The sequence below is a fragment of the Arachis hypogaea genome, chromosome 17, assembly GCF_003086295.3.
Source record: "Arachis hypogaea cultivar Tifrunner chromosome 17, arahy.Tifrunner.gnm2.J5K5, whole genome shotgun sequence".
NCBI lineage: Eukaryota > Viridiplantae > Streptophyta > Magnoliopsida > Fabales > Fabaceae > Arachis > Arachis hypogaea.
The window spans coordinates 77746511-77761682 of NC_092052.1; the positions used below are offsets into that span (position 1 = coordinate 77746511).

Below are 15172 nucleotides of genomic sequence, written 5' to 3' on the forward strand. Positions count from 1 at the left end.
TTTGGATTCTCTTCTGTATTGCTTGGGAGAGTACTAGGAGGGATTTCAGTGATCCTTTTACTCAGCTGGCCCACTTGTGCTTCCAAATTTCTAATGGAAGACCTTGTCTCATTCATGAAACTCACAGTGGCCTTAGATAGATCAGAGATTAAGTTTGCTAAATTAGAAGTATTTTGTTCAGAGTTCTCTGTCTGTTGCTGAGTGGATGATGGAAAAGGTTTATTATTGTTAAACCTGTTTCTTCCACCATTATTAAAGCCTTGTTGAGGCTTTTGATCCTTCCATGAGAAATTTGGATGATTTCTCCATGTTGAGTTATAGGTGTTTCCATAAGGTTCACCTAAGTAATTTATCTCTGCTATTGCAGGGTTCTCAGGATCATAAGCTTCTTCTTCAGTAGATGCCTCTTGAGTACTGTTGGATGCAGCTTGCATTCCATGCAGACTCTGAGAGATCATATTGACTTGCTGAGTCAATATTTTATTCTGAGCCAATATGGCATTCAGAGTATCAACTTCAAGAACTCCCTTCTTCATAGGCGTCCCATTATTCATAGGATTCCTTTCAGAAGTGTACATGAACTGGTTATTAGCAACCATGTCAATGAGTTCTTGAGCTTCTGCAGGCGTTTTCTTTAGGTGAATGGATCCACCTGCAGAAGTGTCCAGTGACATCTTTGATAGCTCAGATAAACCATCATAGAATATATCCAGGATGGTCCATTCTGAAAGCATGTTAGAAGGACACTTTTTGGTCAACTGTTTGTATATTTCCCAAGCTTCATAGAGGGATTCACCTTCTTTCTGTCTGAAGGTTTGAACATCAGCTCTAAGCTTGCTCAGCTTTTGAGGAGGAAAGTACTTGGCTAAGAAAGCCGTGACCAGCTTATCCCAAGAGTTCAAGCTGTCTTTGGGTTGAGAATCCAACCATAATCTAGCTCTGTCTCTTACAGCAAAAGGGAAAAGCGTGAGCCTGTAGACTTCATGATCTACTCTATTAGTCTTAACAGTATCACATATCTGCAAGAATTCAGTTAAGAACTAAAAAGGATCTTCAGATGGAAGTCCATGAAACTTGCAGTTCTGCTGCATCAGAGAAACTAACTGAGGTTTCAGCTCAAAGTTGTTTGCTCTAATGGCAGGAATGGAGATGCTTCTTCCATGTAAATTGGAATTAGGTGCAGTAAAGTCACCAAGCATCTTCCTTACATTATTATTATTTTCGGCTGCCATCTCCTCTTCCTGTTCGAAAATTTCTGAAAGGTTATCTCGGGCATCACCGTTGTCAGTGGCTACATCCCCTCCTCTCAGTGAAAAATATGCTCACATGCTCTGTCACAGCACGGCTAATCATCTGTCGGTTCTCGATCATGCTGGAATAGGATTCACCCTCATTTTGCGTCTGTCACTAACGCCCAACAATCGCGAGTTTGAAGCTCGTCACAGTCATTCAATCATTGAATCCTACTCGGAATACCACAGACAAGGTTTAGACTTTCCAGATTCTCTTGAATGCCGCCATCATTCTAGCTTACGCCACGAAGATTCTGGTTAAGAGATCTAAGAGATATTCATTCTAGCTTATTTCATGTAGAACGGAAGTGTTTGTCAGGCACGTGTTCATAGGGGAGAATGGTGATGAGCGTCACACATAATCATCACCTTCATCACGTTCTTGGGTGCGAATGGATATCTTAGAAGCGAAATAAGATGAAGTGAATAGAAAACAGTAGTACTTTGCATTAATCTTTGAGGAACAGCAGAGCTCCACACCTTAATCTATGAAGTGTAGAAACTCTACCGTTAAAAATACATAAGTGAAAGGTCCAGGCATGGCCGAGATGGCCAGCCCCCAAAACGTGATCACAGGATCAAAATACAATCCAGGATGTCAAATACAATAGTAAAAGGTCCTATTTATAATAAACTAGCTACTAGGGTTTACATGAGTAAGTAATTGATGCATAAATCCACTTCTGGGGCCCACTTGGTGTGTGTTTGGGCTGAGCTTGAGTGTTGCACGTGTAGAGGTCTTTCTTGGAGTTGAACGCCAGCTTTTGTGCCAGTTTGGGCGTTCAACTCTGGTTTTGGCTCCTTTTCTGGCGCTGGACGCCAGATTTGGGTAGAAAGCTGGCGTTGAACGCCAGTTTACGTTGTCTATTCTTGGCCAAAGTATGGACTATTATACATTGCTGGAAAGCCCTGGATGTCTACTTTCCAACGCAATTAGAAGCGCGCCATTTCGAGGTCTGTAGCTCCAGAAAATCCACTTTGAGTGCAGGGAGGTCAGAATCCAACAGCATCAGCAGTCCTTCTTCAACCTCTGAATCTGATTTTTGCTCAAGTCCCTCAATTTCAACCAGAAAATACCTGAAATCACAGAAAAACACACAAACTCCTAGTAAAGTCCAGAAATGTGAATTTAACATAAAAACTAATGAAAACATCCCTAAAAGTAACTAGATCCTACTAAAAACATACTAAAAACAATGCCAAAAAGCGTATAAATTATCCGCTCATCAATCATCAACCTATAGAAAACATAGAATAACAATAGAAAGTAAATAGATATAATAAAATAAAATTGGGTTGCCTCCCAACAAGCGCTTCTTTAATGTCAATAGCTTGACAGTGGGCTCTCATAGAGCCTCACAGATACTCAGAGCATGATGATCGCCTCCCTACACCAAACTTAGAGTTTGAATGTGGGGGCTCTATTTGACTCTGCATTGAGAGAAACTTTTCATGCTTCCTCTCCATGGTTACAGAGGGAGATCCTTGAGCCTTAAACACAAGGGAGTCCTCATTCACTTGAAGGACCAATTCTTCTCTATCAACATCAATCACAGCTTTTGCTGTGGCTAGGAAGGGTCTACCAAGGATGATGGATTCATCCATACACTTTCCAGTGTCTAGGATTATGAAATCAGCAGGGATGTAGTGGCCTTCAACCTTTACCAAGACATCCTTTGTAAGTCCATAAGCCTGTTTCCTTGAATTGTCTGCCATCTCTAGTGAGATTCTTGCAGCTTGTACCTCAAGGATCCCTAGCTTCTCCATTACAGAGAGTGGCATGAGGTTTATACTTGACCCTAGGTCACACAGAGCCTTCTCAAAGGTCATGGTGCATATGGTACAAGGTATTGAGAACTTTCCAAGATCCTGTCTCTTCTGAGGTAATCTCTGCCTAGTCAAGTCATCTAGTTTCTTGGTGAGCAAGGGGGTTCATCCTCCCAAGTCTCATTACCAAATAACTTGGCATTTAGCTTCATGATTGCTCCAAGGTACTTAGCAACTTGCTCTTCAGTAACATCTTCATCCTCTTCAGAGGAAGAATACTCATCAGAGCTCATGAATGGCAAAAGTAAATTCAATGGAATCTCTATGGTCTCTGTATGAGCCTCAGATTCCCATGGTTCCTCATTAGGGAACTCCTTTGAGGCCAGTGGACGTCCATTGAGGTCTTCCTCAGTAGAAATTACTGCCTCTTCCTCCTCTCCAGGTTCGGCCATGTGGGTTATGTTGATGGCCTTGCACTCTCTTTTTGGGTTCTCTTCTGTATTGCTTGGGAGAGTACTAGGAGGGAGTTCAGTAATTTTCTTACTCAGCTGACCCATTTATGCCTCTAAATTTCTAATGGAGGACCTTGTTTCAGTCATGAAACTTTGAGTGGTTTTAGTTAGATCAGAGATTATGGTTGCTAAGTCAGATTGGCTCTGCTTAGAATTCTCTGTCTGTTGCTGAGAAGATGATGGAAAAGGCTTGCTATTGCTAAACCTATTTCTTCCACCATTATTATTATTGAAGCCTTGTTGAGGCTTCTGTTGGTTCTTCCATGAAAGATTTGGGTGATTTCTCCATGAAGGATTATAGGTGTTTCCATAGGGTTCTCCCATGTAATTCACCTCTTCCATTGCTGGGTTCTCAGGATCATAAGCTTCTTCTTTGGATGAAGCTTCTTTGGTACTGCCTGTTGCTGTTTGCGTGCCAAACAGACTCTGAGAGATCATATTAACTTGCTGAGTCAATATTTTGTTCTGAGCCAATATGGCATTCAGAGTATCAATCTTAAGAACTCCTTTCTTCTGATTTGTCCCATTATTCACATGATTCCTTTCAGAAGTGTACATGAATTGGTTATTTGCAACCATTTCAATGAGTTCCTGAGCTTCTGCAGGCGTCTTCTTCAGATGAAGAGATCCTCCTGCAGAGCTGTCCAATGACAACATGGACAATTCAGATAGACCATCATAGAAGATACCTATAATGCTCCATTCTGAAAGCATGTCAGCAGGACACCTTCTGATCAATTGCTTTTATCTTTCCCAAGCTTCATAGAGGGATTTACCTTCCTTCTATCTGAAGGTTTGGACTTCTACTCTAAGCTTGCTCAATTTTTGAGGTGGAAAGAACTTTGCCAAGAAGGCATTGACCAGCTTTTCCCAAGAGTTCAGGCTTTCCTTAGGTTGTGAATCCAACCATGTCCTAGCTCTATCTCTTACAGCAAAGGGAAAAAGCATAAGTCTGTAGACCTCAGGATCAACCTCATTGGTCTTGACAGTGTCACAGATTTGCAAGAATTAAGCTAAAAACTGATGAGGATCTTCCAATGGAAGTCCATGAAACTTGTAATTCTGTTGCATTAGAGAAATTAATTGAGACTTTAGCTCAAAGTTGTTTGCTCCAATGGCAGGGATAGAGATGCTTCTCCCATAGAAGTCGGGAGTAGGTGCAGTAAAGTCACCAAGCACCTTCCTTGCATTGTTGGCATTGTTGTTATTTTTGGCTGCCATGGCTTCTTCTTGTTTGAAAATTTCTGTTAGGTCCTCTCCAGAGAGTTGTGCTTTAGCTTCTCTTAGCTTTCTCTTCAAGGTCCTTTCAGGTTCAGGATCAGCTTCAACAGGAATGCCTTTGTCCTTGCTCCTGCTCATATGAAATAGAAGAGAACAAGAAAGTATGGAATCCTCTATGACATAGTATAGAGTTTCCTTGAGGTGTCAGAGGAAAAGAAGAATGGAAGGAGGAGGTAGAGAAGAGAGAATTTGAACTTATAGAGAGAGAGTCCGAATTGCTGATAGTGGAGGAGTGTTAGTCCTTAAATAGAAGAATGTGAGAAGAGGGGAAAAATTTTCCAAATTAAATTTAAAAAGATTTTGAAATAATTAAAAGAAATTTAAAAAAATTAATTAATGATTTTCGAAAATTAAAATTGAGAAAGTAGTTAAGTGGTTTTGAAAAAAAAGATTTGACATTAGAAATAAAAAAGATATGATTGAAAATCAATTTTGAAAAAGATGTGATTGAGAATATATGATTGAGAAAATATGGTTTTCAAAAAGATATGATTGACAATTAATTAAAAAGATTTGATTTTTAAAATTAATGACTTGGCTAAAAGATATGATTCTAAAATTCAAAATTTGATCCTTTCTTAATAGGCAAGTAACAACTTGAAAATTTTGAATTAAATCATTGATTGTAGCAAGGATTTTTGAAAATAGTAAAAAAAATGGAAAGGATTTGATTTTGAAAAGATATGATTGAAAAGATATGATTTTGAAAAATTATGAAAATTTGAAAAAGATTTGAATTAAAACAAAATATTCCCTCTTGTGCCATCCTGGCGTTAAACGCCCAGAATGGTATCCATTCTGGCGTTTAATGCCCAGCCAGGTACCCTGGCTGGCGTTTAAACGCCAGTTTTTCTTCCTCACTGGGCGTTTTGAACGCCCAGCTTTTTCTGTGTAATTCCTCTGCTGAATGTCCTGAATCTTCAATTCTCTGTATTATTGACTTGAAAAGACATAGTTTTGAAAATTTTTTGAATTTTTAGAGAATAATAACAAAATGAAACTACATCATAAAGAACTAAGATCAAATAAACAATGCATGCAAGACACCAAACTTAGAAATTTTCATATTAGAAACACTAACAAATTGAGAATACATATGAGAAACAACTAAACACACAAAACAAGAGAATTTAAAGATCAGAGCAAGAGAATCATCAAGAACATCTTGAAGATTAATGAAGAACAAAATTCATACATTCGAAAAATGCAGGACACCAAACTTAAAAATTGACACTAGACATAAACAAGAAACACAAATTATTTTTGGTTTTATGATTTTATAAAAATTTTTTGTAATTTTTTGAAAATTATTTGGAAAAGAAAATAAAGATTTCAAAATTCTTAATAAGAATTCCAGGAATCATGCAATATTAGTCTAAAAACTTTGGTCCAGGAATTAGACATGGCTTATTAGCCAGCCAAGCTTTCAGTGAAAGCTTCGGTCCAAAACACTAAACATGGCCAATGGCCAGCCAAGCTTTAGCAGATCATTACTTTCAATAGCAAGATTGATAGAAATCAACAAGCTCTTGTGATGATCAGTTGAAACCTCGGTCCAAAAGATTAGACATGGCTTCACAGCCAGCCAGACTTCAAAAGATCATCATGAAACTCTAGAATTCATTCTTAAAAACTTTGAAGAATAAAATAAATTTTTTTGCATTTTTCAAAAATAAAAATAAAATAAAATTACCTAATCTGAGCAACAAGATGAACCGTCAGTTGTCCAAATGCACTGTCACCGTACGGCTAATCATCTGTCGGTTCTTGATCATGTCGGAATAGGATCCATTGATCCTTTTGCATCTATCACTACGCCCAACACTCGCGAGCTTGACGCTCGTCATAGTCATCCCTTCCCAGATCCTACTCAGAATGCCACAAACAAGGTTTAGACTTTCCGGATCTCAGGAATGGCCGCCAATAATTCTAGCCTATACCACGAAGGTTCTAATCTTTGATTAGAAACCCAAGAGAGTATATTCCAGCTATCGTCCAATGACTACGTTGAACATCATGTAAATCGCTTTGTGGTTATCAAGCATGTGACCTTGGTTAAGCGAGTAACGAAGATTGGGTGATTGTCACGGGTCACCCTTTCATTCTGACTTAACTGAATTAAGTACGAGAGTATATCTTGGAGAAGAAGTAGGCGTGAATTGAATAGAAAACAGTAGTAATTGCATTAATTCATGAACAACAGAGCTCCACACCTTAATCTATGGTGTGTAGAAACTCCACCGTTGAAAATACATAAGTGAAAATAGTGTTCATTGGCTTCGGCCCCAGAGCAGGAACCAGAATAACCAAGACAAGATAGTATATGAAAAGTATAATAGCAAAAGGTCCTATTTATAGAAAACTAGTAGCCTAGGGTTTACAGAAATGAGTAATTAATGCAGAAATCCATTTCCGGGCCCACTTGGTGTGTGCTTGGGCTGAACATTGAAGCTTTTACGTGTAGAGGCTTCTCTTGGAGTTAAACGCCAGCTTTTGTGCCAGTTTGGGCGTTTAACTCCAGATTTTATGCCAGTTCTGGCGTTTTGACGCCAGAATTTTTATGCTGACTTGGAACGCCGATTTGAGCCATCAAATTCCGGGCAAAATATGGACTATTAAATATTGCTGGAAAGCCCAGGATGTCTACTTTCCAACGCAATTGAGAGCGCACTAATTGGGCTTTTGTAGCTCCAGAAAATCCACTTTGAGTGCAGGGAGGTCAGAATCCAACAGCATCTGTAGTCCTTTTTCAGCCTCTGAATCAGATTTTTGCTCAGGTCCCTCAATTTCAGCCAGAAAATATTTGAAATCACAGAAAAACACACAAACTCATAGTAAAGTCCAGAAATGTGATTTTTATTTAAAAACTAATAAAAATATAATAAAAATTAACTAAAATATACTAAAAACTACCTAAAAATAATGCCAAAAAGCCTATAAATTATCCGCTCATCACTAATGCTTCATCATATATTTTTTTATTCTCATTATTATCATGTTACTAGTATCATTTATACTATTAATGCTCATGCTTACCCTTTAGTAGTGTAATCTGATGTATCTAGTTTTAGTAATTATCTTTAAACTGATATTTTATTATAAACTCTAATGAGTTAGCACCCTGTAACACATGGCTCTCCCAGAGTTAGCCACCACATGTTTCCTTTCTTGCTCTCCAAGCAAAGCTTTCTTAAGGGAAAAGTAAGAAACACTTGTATTCTAATACATTTAGCTTCAATAATTATCCTTTCTTGATATATTTTTACACAAAATTTTAAGATAATATTTATCCTAACCCCATGGGTCCCAAGACTCATCATTACCATCACCTTTTCTTCCAAGACAAGCCAAAATTAGAAAAATCCATGAGAGAAACCAAGAGAACTTTCATGAAAGCTTCAAGCTTCTTTCTCTGTTCTTTCTCAAACTAAAACCCCTATCAAAAATCTAATCCGACCAAAATGATCACCTCTTCCTCCTCTTCATTTCTATATCAATTTTCATGGAGTAAATCAAGGCATGATGGCTGCTCCCCCTCCTTGAAGTTTCATCCATGGTGGAAACTCAAGCTGATGATGTTTTCTCTATGTTTTCTCTTAGGATCTCTTGTTCAATCACCATAGGCTCTAAGAAAACGTGATTTCTAGCTGTCTTGAGGTGAGGAAAACCTTCTTTTCACCATCATGAAGCTTCAGCCTTCATGGTTCATATGGTTCTAAAGTTGTTTTTGATGTAAAAATAGGCGTAAAGGTGCTTTTGGAAGCTTGTTTTTGGCTCAACTTTTGGCAGCAGCAACGGAGGTAAGGTTTGATAAATTAATCAATGATTGGTTGTGTTCTTGAAGTGTTAAATTAGATCTTGTTGCTTGAGGCATTATTTTGAGTGTTTTTGTCGAGGTTTGATCATGAAATCTTGTTGTTTAATGTTTGAAAATCAAGTTTATGATGGTTTTAAAGTTTCTATTGTTACTATTGGAAAATGTGGCTTTCCAGCCATGAAATTCCTGATATTTGACGCTTATTTGATGTGTATTTGATGGCTGAAACGCTGCTCTTTGGTTTGGTAAAAATCAGGTAAAAATCGGTTACTGAAAAGATTGAAAAACTAGCTGAAAATCAAGTGGAAATCTGATGAACTTTTGGAAAAATATTTTTGGTTTTTGGAAGGATGTGAAAACGTTTATTTTATTGATTTTAGGGTCAAAATACAATTATTAAAAAGTTTTGGGTTGAAAGTTAACTAATAGAAAGTTGAGGGGCCAAAGTGCAAATATTAAAAGTTAAGGGGGTTAAAATGCAATTTCCAAAAAGTTCGGGGGTCAAAATGCAATTTTTGAAAGTTGAATAAAATATTATTATTCAAATATTAAAATATTATTTTATTTTTAATATTATTTTATTAATAATAATAAAATATTGATAAAAAGACAGTTTTTCCTAAAAGCCTCAAGAAGGCAGTTTTGAGTCCAGGATTCTTTAATTCTCTTTATCAAACACCTAAGGAAAGTTCAAGAAAAAGTATTGAGGTATGTATGGTAATGAAAAAGGATTTAGAAACTTTCACACATGTTAGAAAGAAAAGGAGTTAAAAGTTGTATGGCAGTGTGCTTGACTCTACAGAGTAAACAGAAAACTCGGAAATGAGATCACTGTGATGCTGTGATGCTTGAATTATGATTGTGGAAAGATGAAAAAGATGATTGATGAGTGATGGAAAGAATGGTTATATGTGACTTATGAGCCTTCGAGCAATGCTTGTGAATATTATGTGGGGACGCCCGTATTGTGATGTTGCTTCCCAGACAGGCTGTGGTAGATATGTACCAGCCCTGCAAGCTGAATGCTTGGTAGAGGCCTGATTCGCATACCTGTGGTATATTGAGATTTGAGCAAATACCAGCCCTGCAATTCAAGAGTACTTGGGAGAGGGTATCCGGTACTTAATCTTGGATTTAGTTCTGGGAAGGCCTTATCTGACTTGGAGGGTCGGATTGCGTCGGGTGCGGGTCGAAACCGACAAATGAGCTCATTACCTGCAGTAGGACTAGACATGCATCATACTTGTTTGTGCATATTTTAATTGGTTTGCCTATGTGAATAATTCTGTTTAATTGCTAACTGCTATACTTGACGTAACTGCTCTTGATTGTGTTTGAACCTAATTACTTGTGTTGGTAACTGATTATTTGGATTGTGGTGATTGAATATTGATTGAGTTGTTTGGGCCTAAGGTCGTGGCTGGTTTATTTGAGGTCTAACTCTATATAAAGTATCAGACTAGTTCAGCACAGACTTAATGAACCTATGCTTAGAACAGGATGATCATTTATACAGCGTAGGTAACTTCTTTTATGTTTATGGTCTAGTTAAGTATGAAAAATCAATCTCTTACAGCATTGACTTAATTGAACCTATGCTTGGGACAAGTTGGTCATTCATACCATTAGGAAACTTTTAAGATTCTTATATTTGGAAAAGGAGTTTGGATTTCTGGTTAATTAACTGATATCTATTACAAAGATTATGAATATTTGATTGTTAAACCATCGATTTTCAAGGGATTTAGAAACCTGCAAACGGACATTATAAATGGACCTAACTAAAAACCTCGACTATACTAAGAACTCCCCAGTTCTTATCCCTTACACCTCTTCAGATGGACACGGGAGTCCTGCCCTACGAGATTAATCATCCGTACATCCATGACGACCCAGTTCGTAGCTACGAGTATTGCATCCATTGTGCGGCACCTTGTGTACGTAATTATATAGTACATGACCCTGAGATCGAGGATATCTCTTCTAGCAGCAATAAGCCAGATGGGGCACCAGCGAGCAGGCATCATCACCTGTCCAATGGTTTTTTGTGAGTGGCTTTTGGATCAGAGACGAGGATACCTTTGAGGCGTCCACTCTAGCCACAGTACCTTAGAGTGTCTCCCTCACTTGTACTAGCATGCTCAGAGGGAATAGGCATGTCATAGAGTTAGCCTAGCCTGGGAGCCAGCTTAGGGGCTTTTGGACAGGCCAGGTCCTGGGACGTCTTATGTATATATGTGTATATATTAAATGAGTCACTAACTGAAGGATGTTGTGTTATAATTCCTTACTGGTATAACTGAGCTGCTTCTGTATTATGATGTATATTATGGTATGATATTCTATGTATTGCCTTCTACTATTCCTTGAATGTGTGTACTCATGTTTCATTGTTATACTATATGTATGCGACTCTAAACTACTATTGTTTTAAAAAAATTACTCAAAATTCGCGAGGTGTTAACAACGAACAGGCTTATATTTATTAAATATTACTTAAGTTGGGGAAACAACTTGGTAACGTTCAACTATTAGTATGATCATGACATGCTGGAAGTTGTGCCGTTAGAATTTGGTATTAGAGCGGTCCTTCCTGTTAGAACCTGGAAAATGGACTGGATCATGCTTAATTGTATGCTCTGTTGTGCGTCTCATGCTTATAGGATATCCATGTGATATGTGTTGCATGATTGTCTTTGTGCCTTCATTCTGAGAATGTTCATGCCCAACTTGAGGTATTGAGACTGATCAACTTGGTATCGATTGTTTGGTATGAACAAGATTAGGATGAGTTCACAGAGACGTAGCGCTCGGGGAGAGACTACCGCTAACATTCCCTACGAAATGATGATAACCTATTTGCTGCGATTCACACTATGGCTAAGGCTGTGCGTGAAACGGCGACTGCTACTACTCGAGCAGTTAACCGTTTGGGAAAGCGTAATGGTGGTAATGGAGGAAGATGAGATAGGATATGGGTAAGCAATCTCGGCAGGCACAGGTGTGACTAGTATGTAGGCAGTGTGGAAAGGAGCAAGGAGCTAGACCTTCTCAGTCTACAGGTATTATCTGTTTCTCTTGTGGTCAGCTTAGACACATGGCAAGGGATTGTCTGAAGAAGCCAATACAAGGTGTAGATAGGCCGCGACAGCAAGGATGTGCGTTTGCTATGACTGCTGACGATGCTATGAAATCAGACTCCCTAATCCAAGGTCATTGTTATTTCAAATCTCAACTCTTAACTGTACTGTATGACTTTGCTGCATCGCATTCTTCTATTTTTGTGGCTGTTGTGCATGAGTTGGGATTAGATTCTACTGTGTTAAATTATGATTTGATTGTTCATACACCTATATTTCAGAATGCCTTGACTAGACGAGTGTGTCAACAGGTACCTTTTGTTATTAAGGCTAGAACTTTCATACATGACCTGGCCGACTTACCTTTATGTGGTATAGATATTATCTTAGGTCTAGATTGGTTGTCTAATCATCATGTTTTCCTTGATTGTTTTAAACGAAATGCTATATTCCCAACATTTGGCATGCATATTGAGTGAGTTGAGTCTTGTATCTTCTATTCGAATTCCCTAAGAGTTACCTTTAGTAGTAATGGGTTTGATGGATATGTTTTATTATCTACTAGCTCAGAGAGTAGTAAACAAGACTTGGAAAAAAATTTAAGAGGTGAAGGAGTTTTCTGATGTTTTCTCGGATGACATACTTGAGTTTCCACACTAGAGAGAGAGTTTAGTATTGACTTGGTGCCTGGAACTGGACAAATTTCTATGGCACTGTATCAGATGTCGTCATTGGAACTGGAAGAGTTGAAAAAAAAAGTTAGATGAGTTATTGAGAATGAAGTTTATTCGTCTGAGTGTATCACCGTGGGGAGCTCCAGTGTTACTGGTAAAGAAGAAAGATAGTGGAACGAGATTGTGTGTAGATTATCTGTAACTAAACAAAATTACAATCAAGAATAAGTATTCACTACTGAGGGTAGATGATCTAATAGATTAGCTGAGAGGTGTGACAGTATTCTCTAAGATTGATTTGCGGTCGGGTTACCATCAAATTCGACTGAAGGACTCGGATATAGCTAAGACTGCCTTTCGAACTAGATACTAAGAGCATGGAAGCTGTATGTAAAATTGTTAAAGTGTGAGTTTTGTTTGGCAAAAGAGGCATTCGTGGGACATGTGATCACACAAGGTGGTATAACCGTAGATCCTTCAAAGATCGAGGCAGTGGTACAATGGAAATAACCCACGACAGTTACGGAGATTCATAGATTCTTGGGGATAGCAGGATATTATATGTGGTTATTGAAGGTTTTTCACAGATAGCTTTACCCTTGACTTACCTCAGAAGGAAGGAAGTTCCCCTTGAATGGACAAAAGAGTGTGAAGAAAGTTTTGAAACTTTAAAGGAAAAGTTGACGACGGCGTCAGTTTTGGTGTTACCAGATCCACAGAAACCTTTTTAGGTGTAGTATAATGCTCCTTTTAAGAGATTTGGATGCGGATTGATGCAGCATAGGAATATAGTGGCATATTCTTTGAGACAGCTAATACCTCATGAAAAGAATTATCCGACACATAATCTAGAATTAGTGGCAGTGGTTTTTGCACTCAAGATCTGGAGACACTATTTGCATGGAGCTCAATTAGTTTTCTCCAATCAAAAGAGTCTGAAGTATATCTTTGATTAGAAAGACCTTAATATGAGATAGAGGTGATGGATAAATTCTTGAAAGATTATGATTTTAAGTTAGGTTACCATCCTGGAAAGGCAAAAATAGACACAGATGATTTAAGTCGGAAGAATCTGGGCATATTCTGGATGATGATCAAGGAAGAAGAAATAATCTCGGCCTTTGAAAGTTTAAAACTAGGAATAAGAGAGACAAAGCTGCATTTTAGTACAACATATCACATACAGAATGATGAATAGATAGAACGAACGATTCGTACTTTGGAAGATATGTTGAAATCTTGGGTGAAAGATCAGCAAGGTAACTGGGACAAATATTTGTCGTTGGTTGAGTTTGCTTATTAAAATAGTTATCAACAAAGTATCAAACTAGCACCGTATGAAACCCTCTACGGGAGAAAGTGTTAGTCACCATTATGCTGATATGACAAGGATGAAGGTAGGATTTTGGGGCCAGAATTAGTACAAGAGACTGCTGAATGGATTAAGCACATTCGAGAGAAGATTCAAACTGCTCAAAGTCGACAGAAGAGCTATGCAGATATTAGGCATAGGCCCTTAGAATTTAGTGATGGTGACCATATTTTGTTAAGAGTGACACCTACAATTGGGATAGGTAGAGCTCTTAGAACTAAGAAATTGAGTCCACGATACTTAGGTACTTTTCAAGTTCTTAAAAGAGTCGATCCAATAGCATACTAAATAGCCCTCCCTTCTTATTTGTCAAACCTTCACGATGATTTTCTTGTTACACAACTCAAGAAATATAATCCCTACAAAAGCCACATTTTACAACCAAAGATAGTACAGCTACGAGCCGACTTAACATATCAAACTTTACCAGCAAGGATTGTGGAACGAAGTGACAAACAGCTGAAAGGGAACACAGTACCATTTGTTAAGGTGGTGTGGGAACAAACTAGTATTGAAGAGTACAAATGGGAACTAGAAGACAAGATGAGGAAAGACTATCTGTTTCTCTTTAGAGGTAGTTGAAATTTTGAGGACAAAATTTTCTTTTAGGAGGGTAGAATGTAACGGCCTAGCCTTTAGCCTCAAAGAAACGACGTTTTTTCGGGATCAAGCGGAATTTTTATGGGATTTTTAGGAATTTTAGTGCATATAAGCATCTCCATTGCACAGGTGCTATGTCATCAAGCTGCTGAGTCAGCAGCTTGACTGAACCAGACACCTCTCCTAATCTAAGCAGGCACGTCGCGAAAAGTTGCGTTTTTTAACCACTTCGGGTCCGAATTTCAAAATTTTGATTTTCGTGATTAGTTTCATTACGACGAGCCGGTCTCAAATTTCGAGAGAAAATTATATTAATATAATATTCATATATTATTATTTTATTCGGTATATTATATTATTATTTTCTCTACTGTGATTAATGTTGATCTATGTTTAGTAATATAATAACTGAGCTAGAAATCTACCGGTAATGGATAATACTGGCATTCTTAGATGAACTTAGCAATGCTAATACTTCATCATATATTTTTTATTCTCATGATTATCATGTTACTAGTATCATTTATACTATTAACGCTCATGCTTATCCTTTAGTAGTGTAATCTGATGTATCTAGTTCTAGTAATTATCTTCAAACTGATATTTTATTATTAAACTCTGATGAGTCAGCACCCTGTGACACGTGGCTCTCCCAGAGTTAGCCACCACATATTTCCTTTCTTAAGGGAAAAGTAAGAAACACTTGTATTCTAATACATCTAGCTTCAGTAATTATCCTTTCTTGAGATATTTTTACACAAAACTTTAGGATAATGC

The 15172-nt window shown here is 37.8% G+C and overlaps 1 non-coding gene across 1 annotated transcript; it reads left to right on the plus strand.

Moving 5' to 3' along the window:
- Positions 1-728: 728 nt before the first annotated feature.
- LOC112768225 (small nucleolar RNA R71) lies at positions 729-836 on the plus strand. Its single transcript, XR_003185663.1, has one exon. It is a non-coding gene; the product is annotated as a small nucleolar RNA R71 (small nucleolar RNA).
- The last annotated feature ends 14336 nt before the right edge of the window (positions 837-15172 follow it).